The sequence below is a fragment of the Sciurus vulgaris genome (genome assembly GCF_902686455.1).
Source record: "Sciurus vulgaris genome assembly, chromosome: 1".
NCBI lineage: Eukaryota > Metazoa > Chordata > Mammalia > Rodentia > Sciuridae > Sciurus > Sciurus vulgaris.
The window spans coordinates 24050728-24066040 of record NC_136461.1 but is presented as its reverse complement, the minus strand read 5'-3'; the positions used below and the strand labels follow the sequence as shown (position 1 = coordinate 24066040).

The window sequence follows — 15313 nt, the reverse complement described above, 5'->3', positions numbered from 1 at the left end:
AGTAAACACAGGAGAGAGATCCACCCCACAAGGGCCTAGCAAACCAGGTATAGTTCATCACGGACTGGACCGGCTGGCACTGCAGGCCTGCACCCAGCCAAAAGCCCACCACCAAGGGCATTCCCCACCAGATGCCACCTCTGGGGGCCAGGAAGGCCACCACGTTAAGGAAGGGGCTCTCCCACTGCAATCAGCCAAGCACACTTGCCCCAAGTGGGGTGGGAGGGATCACAGGGGCCCAGGACACCATTCCCGCCTACCAAGGGGCCCTGGCCACCCATGAAGGCGAAAGGCCCACCCCCCACACAGCTCCTGAAGGTTCCACAATGAGGGCAAGGTGGTGAGAGAACAGGATTATTGCCTCATACCAGGGGGTCTTAGCTGGAAACCTCGGGCCCAGACCTCTCCCCCAAATCTGAGGGCATAGTTCTTTACAATGCCATTTTTATAAAGCCTCTTCCAAAAGACATTCCCAGGCTGTCCCAAAACTCCTATCCCCAATCCTCCACATGCCCCCCGCCCCCGCGCGCAGCTCGGGGGTGAAAAGGAAACCGGCGGTTAACTTTTCTCAAAAACCCTGCAAAGGCGGCTAGCTGGAGGGAGAAATGGGCCTGAGATCCTTTCTCCGCATCTCGCTGACTTGCCCCCCCTCAACAAAAAAAAAAAAAAAGAAAGAAAGAAAAAAGAAAAACAAAGCTTAAAAAAGAAAAGAAAACTTTCGGAGTTAACTTTAAAATTCCCAGCCCTTCCCCCGAAATCGCCCCGCAGCTTCCCTAATTTTTTTTCTTTAAAGTGCAATTGCATTGTGTCTCACCTCCCCGAAAGGCTCGCGGCTCTCGCCAAAGAAAAGGAAAAAAGCCAACCCTTCGGGTGCCCCCTCTGCTTCCAGCCGCCTCTCCCACATTCTCAGACAGTTTTATTAAAATTTTCAGACAAAAGAAAAACAAAAATGGCAGCCTGGCTTATTTTTAAAACAGGACAGGGACGCCATATTCTGCAGATCTGCAAAAAAAGGGAGAAATCCGGCACTGGCCGCTTCACCGGGCCGGCTGCAAAGTGCGCGAACCGCGCCGTTTGCAATCCGTTTATTTGCATTAAGCCCCATGAATCATTGTTTACCGGAGAATTGCAGCAGGTTTGAATAGCCCGGCTTAAGAAAACACACACACACATACACACACACACACGCGCGCACACACGCGCACACACACACGCACACACACACACACACTCGGAGACCAGCCCCAGACACGCCGCCGGAGACACTTCCTACCCCGAGCGCCGCCGCCGCCGCCGCCCCGGACCGGGCCCGAGGCGCAGGCGGCCCCGGGCCCTCGGAGCGCCCCAGCCCGCGCTGACAGCGCCCTCGCGCCGGCCCGGCACCCGCCCGCAACTCGGCGCAACTTTCCCGCTGGCGGCCGCCCGCCGCCGCCGGGCCCGCTCCCCGCGCACCCTGGGCCCGCACGGACCTGGCTGTGCTGACGGCGCCTCCCGGACGCGGCCGCAGCCCCGCGCCCGGCGGCCCGAGCAGGGCCGGGCTGGGGCTCCGGCTCCGGCTCCGGGCTCGGGCTCCGGCTCGGGCTCGGGCTCCGGCTCCGGCTCGGTGCGGAGCCGCGCGCAAACCTTCCGGGTCGCCTGCTGTTCACTTCTGGGTTCTGCAAGCGCCGAGGCGGCGGCGGCGGCGGCGGCGGGAGGCTGGGTCTGCAGCGCCGCGCGGCCCCCCGTGCGCTCGGCGAGCCCCCGCGCCAGGCGCCCGGCTCCGGGGGGGCCGCGTCGGGCCCCCGCCTCTCCGGCTGCGCAGCCCGTCCGGCCCGGGGCTCCGGCGAGTGGGCAGCGCCCGGCGCTGGCGACGGCGAGGGGAGGGGGCCGGGGCGGGGGCGGGCCGCGCGCTGGGGGCCCCGCTCGGGCCCCGGGGCCTCGTCTCGCGCTCGCCGCCGCCGCCGCCTAGCAAAGTTGCGCGGCGCCCCCCACCCGCGCCGCGCCGGAGGCAGAGCCACAAAGGAACTCCTCGCCCCCCTCCGCCCGCCCGAGCCGCGCGGGGAGGGCACCGGCGCCCGGCCCTAGGACAGCCCCTTCCCCAGCACGGGGGCTCCCGGGGCCCCGGCGGCCGCGGCCATTGTCCCGCCCAGGCCCGGCCGCCGCCTCACCACCCCTCTCTCGGGTGATGGCGGGCCGGGGACCCGGACTTGGCGGGCCACGGCCCTGACCCCGCCGAGCCCGCGCGGTGCCAGGCTGTTCCTGGGGTCTTCCTCAAAGATGGCAGACTGGAGGGGACCCCCAGAGTGGACCCTCACACCTGATAATGAACAATCGTGCTCAAAACCCAGGCTTTTTTTTTTTTTTTGAAAGACAAGGACATGGGGTGGGGGCCCAAAGTTTGCACAGGGAATACCACCCGTTCCTGGTCTTAGGCCTGAACCCCAACGGACGGGGCGGCCTGAGCCTGGCAGCAGCAACTCTCGCAGTCTATCGGAGGTGGCACCGGCTGTCCCCCAGCTCCGGACCTCAAAGCCATCTGTGTGACTCCTCCTCCCGCCTCACCCTCCCCAGCCAATCAGTCACCAAGTCCTCCTGATTCGGCCTCCCTGGCTGTGTCAGCTTCCAAACTTCAATTCTACCTGAGAAGGCAGCCCGCTCAGGTCTCCTTTAACTGAGTAGATTCTACGCACATGCGGCCACCCAGCCTCTAGGATGAATCAAGGCTGGCCCTGTCCTCAGGAAGCACCCAGTACCCCGGGGAAGGGCACACACATAAACAATCATCTATTTTTCAGGCTGCCTTTCCCAGTTCAGTAAACATTTAGTGAGGATCTACTACGTGCCAGATGATGTGCTGGTTGACTGAAAGCCCAGCTATGAATGAGTTAGACAAAGTCTCTGTCCTCATGGGGTTTCCAGTCTAGCACAGGATGGCAAACAGTGGGGGTAACTGAGGACAGGACCCATAGAGGCCCTTTGTTCTCAAGCCTCAATCCCCAAGCACAGTGACTGGCACAGGGCAGAGGCACAAAACCTACATGTGGATCGAATTAGTTGGAATCATAGGCACAGTGTGAGAACAGAGGAGGCCACTCTTTTCTCCAGGGACCTGGAAGTGGTTTTCAGAAAGTCTTTCTGGAGTGATCCTGGTGGGGAGGAAATGAGAAATGAGAGTAAAAGTACCAGCCCATTGTTGAGAAGTTCCATGAGTTGATCCACCAATAAATGGGGTAAAGAGAAAAATCACCTGTGCAGAAGAATTGCAGATAATTTGTGTAGATACTCCATACTCCTTAGCCATGATCTACACATGGTGAGTACCTTCCAAAGAGCACAGGATGGAAAAGGAGGGAGGAAAGTACACTGGAAGAATCTGACAATGATCTCAGCCAAGTGATCAAGGTCAACATCAACAGTCATGGATCGTGTTGATAGTATGCGAGCTTGATATTATGTGATAAAAATTATATTTAACCTCTTTGATCTTTCTCCAAGAACCATAACCCCAGACTTGCAGGGAGAAAAACACTGGACACCAAGAGTGGAGCATCTAACAAAATACCTAACTACTTACTCCTCAAAACTCTCCAGAGCATCAAAAACAAGGAGATTCTGAGAAGCTAGAGCAGCCCTGAGGAACCTGAAGAGGCATGACAGGTACGTGTAATGCAGTGTGTTAGATGAGAAACAGGAACAGAAAAAAGGGCACTAAGGGAAAACTAGGGAGTCTAAATCAACCATGAGCTTTAGTTAACCATAACATATCAGTAAAAGTATCCATCAAAAATTATAACAAATTAAACAGTAACATAAAATGTTGCTAATAGGGAAAACTGGTGAAAATGGGTTCCTGGGAATCCTCTAGAATGCGTTCTCAATTTTTCTGTAAATCAAAAAGTATTCTAAAACTTTACCTTAGACATTAAAGTCAAAAAAAAGAAAAAAAAAAGGGGGGGGGATTACCAGGGGGATTCAACCCAGGAGTGCTTAACCACTGGACCACATCCCCAACCCTTTTTTATTTTTTATTTAAAGATGGGGTCTCTTCGTGAGGCTTTAGAGTCTCATGAAGTTGCTGAGGCTGGCTTTGAACTTGTGATCCTCCTGCCTCAGCCTCCTAAGCCACTGGGATTACAGGCTTGTGCCACCATGCCTGGCAAAAACAGAACCTTTAAAAAATTGTACTAGCCATAGCATTGTTGAGAGTTTCAGTGAAATAATGCTCATCATAGCACCTAAGACTGATTCTGAGGGTCCCCAAAGTTATTATGTCACAGTTGGCAGAAGCAGCAGCACTTACAACAGCAAGCACAGAGGCAGAGGGCATAAGACAAGAGGGAGGCGGGGAGATAGAATCCTCAAGACCTTGACTGCTGAGCTAGGCTTTGGAAGGGACTTGGGCTGTGGGGGGCAGATAGCATGCCCCGGTCCATCTCAGCCTCACCAGCCTCCTCTCTCACCACCAGGAAAGCCTTGCTCCAGCCATCCCACGTGAGCTGCTTCTCAAACCTTGCCATCTCCCTTCTGTAAGACCTTTGCACATGCCATTCCCTCTGCCTGGAACATCCTTCCTTGTCATTTCCCCCCACCTTTCCTGGCCACCTTCAACTCATCCTGCAGGTCTTAGCTTAGACATCCTCCTTTAAAGCCTTGCAGGACCTTCCCAGATGCTGAATGGAGACGGTGTGGTGCGAGGTGCGGGGAGTCATGGAGACTCCCAGCTCTTTGCCATTGGCATCCACACTCCTCTCCTCCAAATCCCACCGCGCTTGGTCTTATCCCTGAACACCTGTGAGCTTTCACGTGCCAGCCTCTCCTCACGCTCATCCCTCTGCCTGGCAATCTCAGCCCTTTTCTCCCATCTCTTCTCTCTGACGAACACCTACTCATCAAGACTCAATTCAGATATCATCTCCTCTATGAAGCCATTCTAGATCCTCTGCATGGAAAAGGATGCTTTCCTCTGGTCCCCCTGATCCCCGTGGTCCTCGGGCCACACTGCTGAGCATGGTGCATTGGAATAAATATTTGTTGAAGGGATCAACGAATGGTGCGACAGACAGCAAACCCAGCTCATTCTCTCCAATCCTACGAATCTTCCTCGCTGTCCTCTAGGAGGCCCTTGTGGTTGCCCTTCTTCCCATTTCTTTACTTTTATGGTTGAGCCCCTAACTGTCTCCTCACTGGAGTGTATGGAAGTATTTGTCTCTAGCATCAGAGTAAATTCTTTGAGGAAGGAGCCATGTCTCACATTTTCTGTTTTATTTTGTTGTTGTTGTTTGTTTGTTTGTTTCACTCATTCCACAGTATTTACAAGCTCAGAGGCAAGGAGGGCTTGCCACATTGAAGGGACAGGAAGGCCAGAGGAGCTGAAGTGGAATGAGGGGGACTGTGAAATGACACTGAGGGGCGGATGCCCCCGGTGGCCCCTGCAGGTAAGAGTTTAGGATTTGAGTTTAAGGGAAGCAGAGAGTCATGGAGAAGTAGCAGTTAAGTAAAGAAGCGACCCATGCAGAGTTCTCTCCAAAAGGCCTACGTGGCCACTGGGGTAGGAATAGACTAGAAAGGGGCATGGCAAGCGGGCCTTCCGGGAGACTTTCGAACTCTTCCATGTGAAAGATACAATGACTTGGACCTTGGTGACACTGGCAAGGGTGGAGAGGAGTGGACAAGTGACAAATATGGGGCATTTTAAGGACTCAGTGCTCCCAGGACTTGGTAATTGATAGATGTGGGGAGTGAGAAAGCAGGAGGTGTCCAGGGGACTCCCGGGTTTCTCAGCCACCATTGTGCCCAACAGAAGGCTAGCTTCATTATCTCGTCCCCTGAGCATGTTTGCAGTGGGACCTTTGATACCGAGAGAGTCCCATCTCCTCCTCCCTGACCACATGTCAAGCTAGCTGCCGTCTCAGCCCTCAAAGTGGGGTACAGCCCCATCAGAAGTAAAAACAATCTCAAGCACCAACACAGGTACCTTCTACTTGGACCCCCACAGTAGTTCAGAGAAGGAGGTGGGGAAACTGAGGCCCGTAGGTCAGAAGTGGCTGGCTAAACCTCGGGGCTAGGTCTCTAGCTGAGGTCCTCCAACCCTGGTCCAAAACGTCTGTCACTGCTGTGCCTGGGGCTCAGTGGCTGCTACGTGAGGTTAGATGAATGAGGAGTGAGCGAGTGAGTGAGTGAGTGAGTGAGGATCTGCACTCTCTCCCCCTTTGCCTGCTTCACTTTGGCTCATTTGTTTTTTTTTTTTTTTTTTCCTCAAGGAAGCTGGAGAGTTGAGTTAACCCATTAGGTGTAAGATTCCAATGGAACTGTTTGAACCTGAGCCTTGCTACTTACAGGCTGGTGTTTTCTCTCTCTGAGCCTCAGTTTTCTCAGCTGGAAATTAGACATGACAATACCTACTTCACAGGGACAGTATTAAAAGAGAATGTGCAGGTTAGGCCACAGCAACATGGTCCTCTGTCCTTAGGGGCCCACCCCGACCCACCTCATGGTGAATCCATTTGCTCCTCACCTGGCAAATCTTCCCTGAGGACGCCAACCAGACAGCAGCCTGGCAGAAGCTTCTCCTGCTCTTCTTTCTCATGCACACCTCCCAAGTTATGATGTGGTGGGAAATGGCATTTCAACTGGGAACGGGCTGCTCTGCCTTCTTAGGGTGTTGGCATAATTCCTATTGGTGTGAGATCGATTCTCTCGGTCCTCTCCTTTATTTTTGGGGGAAGTGGAACAGGAAAGGAAAAACTTCTACCCCTTTCTCTAGGGAGACCCTGCGTATTTGGCCCTCTGTTAAGCAGATATATCCATGGAGCTTTGGATAAACCACAGTTGGCCATGAAGTGAGCAGGGCATGGAAGTCTGCACTGCTCTAATGAGAGACTGTTGGGGATTATGAGCTCCAGGTCTCTACATGGTTTGGCCCCTGTCAACCTCTTCATCCTCAACCAGAGTTGTTCTTCCCCTTGGCCTCTGTCTTCAGCCACAGAAGCGTCCTGTGAGTTAGTGGAAAGCACATCGCCACAGGGCCTTTGCATGGCAGTTCTCCTCCTCTTGGATGATGCCCTTTCTGCCTGACCACACCACAGTCTCACCTAAGGAACTCCCACTTACCTGTCCTGGTCTGGCCCCTAGCCACATCCTTCTGCCACCTTCAGGATGCTCTCGCAGCTTTGTGGGCCTCTCCTCTTTTTACATATTTATCCCAGCTATAATTCTGTGTTGTTTTTTTTTTTTTTTTTTTTTTTTATTTGCAGTGCTGGGGATCGAACCCAGGGCCTTGTGCTTGCAAGGCAAGCACTGTACCGACTGAGCTATCTCCCCAGCCCCCCAGCTATAATTCTGTATTTAGATTTCTAATACTTCAATTTGACAGTTCATAAATTCAGTACATGTTTGTACATTTGTGTATTTAAAAAGTGATGGGGATCAAATTGTTGAAGGTTAGGGCTTAGGAAATGAACAAGCTGAAATATACGACTATGGTGTTGAAGTACAGAGTGATCAGTAAATGGGAAGAACCTGAGAAGAGAGGGGGCCAGGGGCCAGGGACTGAAGGACTTGTCACAATGGGGATATCTGCTTGCTGTTCCTCTTTCTGCCCTTTGCCTTGCTACCATGAACCCCTGCTCTGTCTCCCTGAGCCCTCAGTAACATGAGCTGCATTCTGAATATTAGGTTGGCACCGGGTCACCTGGATTGGCACTGAGCAGAGAGGAAAGACAAACAAGAGAGAAATGTATGGGTGCATTGGAAACAGAAAATTAGAGCTGGAAGTGACCAGGTCTTTGCAAGTTACTGGAATTTGAAGAAGTCTTGGGGACACCATTGGATTTTCCCAAGATAATGAGATAGGAAATTCCAGTCGACTGTTATCTAAATCTCAAAGGATTAGGAATCTGGGCTCTAACCTGAAGAATGCTATGACTGATTAGCAATGTCTGTCATGGGAAGTGACAGTTCACAAACCAGCCTCATTCAGCAGCTCCAGGTCTGTAATTCGGCTTAGCGTTTTCTTAGCTAGAGGGCAAAGACGGTGTCTTAGTCATCTTTCATATCTGTGCCATCAGTAGTGAACTGGGGGCCAGGGGATAGAGGGAGCTGGCAGGGAGACAGAGGAGGTCAGAGCCTTGACCAGGCAGGCAAGAGCATGTGACTCCAAGTCTTGAGACTCTGTTCAATCCCTGAGTGAGCTGAGTCACACCTCTGGGCCTCAATTTCTTCACCCGAGAAACAGGCCAAGAGTACCGGAGGCAAGTTAAAATGTGAGCACGAGCTTTGAGGTCAGGCACGAAGGGTCCAAATCATGGCCCCTAGGTAGATGGAGCACCTGAGAGGACCTCGATGTTCTTGACAGAAGCGGTGGTCGGCCTCCCTTCTCAGGGCAGTGCTCTGGGGTTAGCATTGTACACACCAGCACTGGCCAAGCGTCTGCTTTAAGCTACACACCTAGCTGGACTTCTCATGGGCAGGATCTGGCCCACAGTAGGTAGGGCGCCCAGTGCAGTGCCCAGGGCATGGCCGTGCTCAGCAAGTGGTAGTTAATTCCCTTGCCCTGTGGGATCCAAGGAGTTCTTGGGTACAGAAGGGCTGCATCAGCCACAGATCACTTCTGGAAATTGAGGCTGATGACAGTGACTGGGTATAGCCCTTCCCAGCGGGGTTGATGTCCTCCTGGAGAGCCCTCGCCTCTGTGGATCTGCACCCAGCTCTCTTTTAGTCTGGCCTGGGGGCTGTCAGAGGAAAAGGGCAGATGTGCCATAATGAAAGGGCAGACAATTACTTTCCCTTATAATTACCATTTGCAGTAATTAAATAATAATAACCTTTTGTAGGCCCTGAGAACTCAGAGCAGCCCATTTATAACCTCTGGTTCTCCTCCATTCTGCCAGGAATGGAATGCCCACAGGGTCAGGAGAGGGAAATTGAGGCAGAGAGGAATAAGGCCAACCACCCTAAGCCATATGCAAGTCAGAGTGCCGGAGTTAGAGAAAGGTCCTTAAAGAAATGACTCAGTGCCAGACAACTGGGGGCCCGAGCCAGCTCCACCGCTCACAAGCACGTGGCTTGGTTGGTTCACTCCTCTCTCTGGATCTCAGTTTCTCCCTCTATAAAATAAGATGAAGCCAACACTTGACCCACCATAAGCCTATCATGCTAGGCTCTATTCTGTTCGTAGGCAATCATGGGTAATCCTTTTTGCACACGGGTTGCAAGAGGTAGAGATCTATCTAAGGCTAGTAAGCAAGAGAACAAGAAGGTTACTTACTCACAGAACCCACCAAGGGGTTGAGCAATCAAGCTGTAAAAAAACAAAAAACAAAAACAAAAAAACACCAGGTCTCAGGGCTACAGTTTGGATCTGAATGTCCCCCAAAAGCCTATATTTTAAAGGCTTGGTTCCCAGCCTGGCATTATGAGGAGGCAGTGAAAACTTTAAAAAGTGGTAGGAGCCAGTCACTGGGATATTGGGGCTCCAGGTCTCCCCACTCTCTCTTCATATCCTGGCATGCAGTGAGTGACTTTTCACTATGCCACACACTCACGTCATGATGCACTACCTCACCACAGGCCCAAAAGCAACTGACCATGGACTGAAACCTCCAAAACTGAGTCAAATAAGTCTTTTCTCTTTACAAGTTTATCTATCTCAGCTATTCGTTACAGTAATGAAAAGCTGATTAACCCATTCAAAATCAATCAAACCAGGGACCAGAACATCTCTACCTCTCTCAGATAGCAACTGTATTCTTTCTCCAGAGGGTGAGAAAAATGGGTACCAATAACTCCCTCAATGTGTAGTTCAGAGATTCAGCTGCCTAAGGGCATCTGTCCCTATTGCCCCCGCCTGAGTCAGGTAACCACCCTTGGACTAATCAACTGCAACTAGTAGACCAGCATGGATGATGTCCCATGGCCACCTTTAGGGATGAAGTAAGAGAAGGGGTCAGGCCTAAAGGAAGTGGGGCCACTGAGCAAGCATCATACTTGTTATTTGCCAAAACAAAGTTCCTGTGTGCGGCCTACACAGCAGTGGAGGGAAAGTGACGTTAAAGTGACAGCACAAATCGCCAGGAATACAGAAATACTGGAGGCTCACCTGGGGGGAGGAGGAGGAGAGCTGAACCACCCTTGGCAGGCTTGACTTCGGACCCCAGTCCTGGGGTACCCGTTCCTATCTGAGCACCCCCTTCACATGTGACAGCATTGTGGAAAGAAGCCGTCCCCAAGTTTTTCCATTGCCAGGTGATATGCCTCATGAATGGATGTGGATATCACATGGGACTCCAGGGGTCACCTAATCTAAGCCAGGCCAATCACAACCCTTCTCTGGTCTTTCCTTGGGAGCCATCTAAGGTCATTGCCCCACAAGAAGCCACTTGAGCAAACAGAAATCTATGTCAAAAGGGGGCAATGTCCTTGGCCCGATCCCAGCGCCCCCAGTATTCAGCCTAACAGCAGCCCCTTCCTTTGGTTTGACTACAGTGTGCCAGGCAAATTCCCCTTTGGGCAGGTGTATTAGTTTCCTGCAGTTGTCATAATGAATTGTCACAGTCTTGGTGGCTTAAAATAACAGGAATTTGTTCTCTCCTAGCTCTGGAGGTCAGAAGTCTAAATTCCAGGTGTCCACCAGGTCCTACTCCTTCTTAAGGTTCCAGTGGAGAATCTTTTCCTGCCCGGTCCAGATGCTGGTGGGTACATAACCCTGATCATTGCTTTCATCTTCATGTGGCCTTCTCCTCCTTTCTTTTATAGTGACACTTGGCAATGAATTTAAGTCCCACCTGGGTAATCCAGAATGATCTCATCTCAGGATCCTTAGCTTCATTATATCTGCAAAGATCCTTTTACCAAATAAGCTCACATTTACTGGGAGGTAGGACATGACCCTATTTCTTAACTTAACCCACTCTAGCAAGTCTATGTCCCTTATAACCAAAATAAACTCAGTGGCTCAGTGTCAGTACCACTGAGTCCAGGTTAACTTGTTTTTGTTTTTGGTTTTGCATTTTTGTTTTGTTTTGTTTTGGGGTAAAGTTTCATTTTGAAATAATTGCATATTTATAGAAAAGATGCAAGAATAGCATAAGCAACCCTCGAAAATCTTTTACCCAAGTTCACAATGGTTGATATTTTACCTCATTCACTATCATTCTCTCTAGCTCTACCTAGATATCTCCCTCTCTTTTTCTTCTCTCTCTCTCTCTCTCTCTCTCTCACACACACACACACACACACACACACACACACATCACTCACAGGAAATTAACACTGCACAATTCTGTTGTCTAATTCACAGTCCATGATTGAATATTGTCAATCATTTCAATAATGTCCTCTATGACTACTATTCTCAGTCCAGAATCTAATCAAGGACAGCACATTGCATTTAATTGTGACATCTCTTTCATCTCCTTTAATCTGAAACAACTCCTGAGCCTTTCTCTATCTCTCTTGACCTTGACATTTTTGAAGATTCCATGAGTCAGTTATTTTGTAAAACGTCTTTCACCTTGGGTTTGTCTGATGTTGCCTTATGATTGGAATCAGATTACACATTTTTTGGTAGGAATACCACTGAAGGTTGTACACTTTACAGAGGCTCTCCGAGAACATGCAACACCCAGAATAGAACTTTTTTTTTTTTTTTTATGAACACTCCCTCTCCCAGATGACACAATTATTTTCAGAAATAATCACAAAGATGATATGAATAATAATAACAGCCATTAAAGAAACACAGATGTGCCAGTAACAATATGAGGAAATTAAATATTTTAAAATCTTATAAGATGAAAAGGAAAACATAGTGGGCTAATGATTTTTAATTACATTTGTATAGTTTTAAAAGAAGGGGGGAAATGTAGACCTACACATTAGGCCATCCCAGAGAGACAGATTCACTTTACAGTTACTATTTTTGTGACTTCTAAAAATTTCTCATGACTTCATCAAAATTCATCTTCCTATGTTCATGTTTAATAAAAGTGTAGCCAGATTTATAAATCTATCTTCATTCAGTTGATAAAAATACTTTTTAAATTAATTTTAATTTAGGAAAGGTTCTTTCACATGAATCAACAGATATACAAATAGTTAGGAAAAGTCTTGAACATAGGGGTGAGTCTGTAAGGGACTCATAAAAATCCCCCTTCATGTTATTATTACTTTTTTTTTTTTTGGCAGTACCGGGGATTAAACCCAGGGTGCTATACCACCGAGCCACATCCCCAGTCCTTTGTATTTTTAAATTTTGAGACAGGGTCTCACTAAATTGGCCTCCAATTTGCATCCTACTGACTCAGCCTCCTGAGTCACTGGGATTACAGGCATATGCCATCACATCCAGCTACTATTATTATTTTGGATGGTGCTGGGAATTGAACTGGGGTCTCATACATACTAAGCACATGTTCCACCAACTGGGCTACATTCCCACCCCCTTTCATAATAAATGCAAGAATTTACAGCATGACTTCATTTCTTTGGGACTGATACCGATTGAAACATTGGCAGTTAAGAATTTTCCATTAAAATATCTTCACCAGCAAATTCAACTATTTCTGTTATATTTGGGTTAAAAAATAACATCTAATGTTTTCCCCTTTTTGTAAAAACAGAAAAATGGCTGAACATTGGCATTATTTAGTTGTCTTTGAAGAGTATCCAATTCTTGATGAGGATGATTGTGGCATTCAGATTTTTCCTTTTTATTTCTTCTGGCAGTACAAGACTAGCATTTTCTGTTGTTTCTCCAACTCTCTTCTTTGGGATTTGATTATTTTTCCTATGTAAATTGTTCATTTCCTTGCACGTCGCTGTTGCAGAGTTAATGAACCTCCTGATTTCTGTATGTCAACCTTCAAGGAGCGATCTTAAAGCCTGAAATTTTCCTGTACAGTAAGCAGGACTGACTCTGGCTGATTCCAAATATTTCTGTATCCGACTGACCTCACCTAAAACATCACACTTGAAAAAAAGCAACTCAGTGAGGGAAAAAATTATCACGTACAGCAGAGAGCAAGCTGAACGGATCTCTCTTCTGATCACACAGCACTTCAAACGCTGAGGTTAACTTTTCAAATGCCATCTCTACTGCATGCACAGCTTCTAGTGGGGACAACGTTTCATCTGCAAAAGAAGACTTTTCACTCTTACACACCTTTATTCTGCAGCATTTCCTATCAGGGCAGCGAGACTGAAAAGGAGTACATTCTCCCCAAGTTCCAAAAAGTGTCATACATGGGGGGAAATCTCCAGGTAGTCACACAGAATGTCAAAATTAACTCAGGTAGAGTACCTTTACCATCATTCCGCCACCATAGCTGATTTTGAGTCTGCTTTTTAAACACAGAGCTATATAACCACAACAAGGCACCAAAGTTAGCTTGACCATAAGAATCAAACTGAAATTACTCTCCAATTAAATACCTTTTTGCACATTTCACATATACCACAACCAGTTGTATACTTGGGAATGCTCTAGTGCGCACACTGCGGGTTAGGGCTTCAACATGGATCGTGAGGAGGCAATCGGTAACATCTTCCCTGATTCTGGTTCTTTGACTCTATTTTCCTGGCTGCACTGATTGGCTAACGAGCAAGCACTTGAACAGAACTTGGCCAATCACAGCACTTCACTGTCCTCAGTTATGGTGATTGGTCCAGCCAAAGGCACATGACTGGAGTTAGCTTTCTGCAGTTCTGGAAACTAGGGAAGTCCAAGATCCAAACACCAGCAGGGTGGGAGTCTGTTTGTCTTTTTGTTTTTTTTTGTTTGTTTGTTTGTTTTTTAATTAAGAGGGTTTTGTTGTTGTTGTTTGTTTTTTTCTTTTGTTTTGTTTTGTGTTGTTTTCCTTTAAGATCAGGAATCATATCATTTTAAAAAACAAAAGGCTGCAGTTGTAAAGATTTTTGGTCTTGGGGGTGCTATGCTTTGAAAGCCCCCTCTAAAACTTGTTGTAATTTAATTGCCATCCTAACAGTATCAAGAGGTGGGAACTGTGAGAGGTGATTAGCTGTGACGGCCCCCCCCTCGTGGGTGGTACTGGAGCTGTTATAAAGAGTTCAGCCCCCTCTCTCCTTCTCTGCCTCCTGCCATCTTATAATGCAGCAAGAAGGCCCTGGCCAGACGCCAATGTGTTTTAAGGAGCTGGTACCAGCATTTTTTAAATAAACACAATAGACTACTCTAAACCAGACTAAATTAAAAGAAAATAACAGTATATCATACATAGTAAGGACAAATATTGTTTTGTGGACTTGAATTTTTACATTTATGTGCACACTGGTCATGATGGAAGAGATCTTTCTTACTGTGGGCTGCAGTCACTGCCCTAATTCCCTGACTCCTCCCAATGACCCAAGGAAGGAGGTTTTATTTTAAGCTTCATCCTATAGGGAAGTGGGAGCAGCCAGGGTGACCTCACTTGCTGTGGGCTGCACAGCTAGGAAGTAGCCAGTCAGCATTTGCATCTCCACAGTCTGTCCTCCCTGTCCCACTCTGAGATCTGTCCTAACATCCTCTGATATGTCGGTAACTTCCCTTTGGGCTTCAGCTCCTTCAAGTTGAATTTTGGATTTTGTGCAAACCCAACAGTCCCAAGAGCAGGGAGGAGAGAGTATGGACCAGGCTGACCAGGCTCCTAAATCTCCTCCTAGGCCCATCTGTGCATGTCCTTGTCAATCTAGTTTCACAAGAACCCTGCTAAATCACTTTAGCAAGAATTCCCTATCATTTATATTTGATTAGTTTCCCATCCTCCAAACCTGCCCCCCGCCCCTGCCCCAAGCGCTGTCTGACCACCCTGGTCTGCCTTCAGCAAGAATCCTGTTAGGTGGTTTTAGCCAGAATAACTCAAGCCTTGATGTTTCCTCTTGGTAGTTTTCCATCCTCTGATCCCAACCCTGCTCCTTGTCTATAAATTCCCACTTAGCCCTGCTGTATTTGGAATTGAGTCCCATCTCTCTCCCCCACTACAAAATCCCACTGCATGGTCCCATTACCTATCATGTTGGTCCTGAATAGAGTCTGCTTTACCATTCAGCAGCCACCATTAAATCATTTTCTTCCTTAACAGGGTGCTGGGTATGGAGAGATGAGGCCAAGTCCTGGTGAGCCTCATAGAGCTTGCCAGAGACCTTCCAGGTAACATCTCACTTTTCCAGTCTTTGTTTCCTCCTCCAGGAAAATGAAGATAGCAGTAACATCTCTCTCAGAGGCTTTTGCAAGAAAGATGGGAGACAGCCTAGGGAAGTAACAGTCCTGTCTCTGAATACCTGGGAGGAGGGGAGGAGCGGGGTGGGACCGGGGCACTCTTAAGAAGGTGCATCGGAA

The 15313-nt window shown here is 48.7% G+C and overlaps 1 protein-coding gene across 2 annotated transcripts in view; it reads right to left on the bottom strand.

Moving 5' to 3' along the window:
• The window catches only part of ZNF362 (zinc finger protein 362), a 35768-nt gene extending 33777 nt beyond the window's left edge, over positions 1–1991 (bottom strand). The window contains exon 1 of one of the 2 annotated variants that reach the window (XM_079130867.1): positions 1470–1991. The gene's annotated coding sequence lies outside the window, so the exon portion shown is untranslated. The remainder of the gene's footprint in view (positions 1–1469) is intronic. The other variant, XM_079130868.1, reaches the window with a different exon arrangement.
• Positions 1992–15313: the final 13322 nt, after the last annotated feature.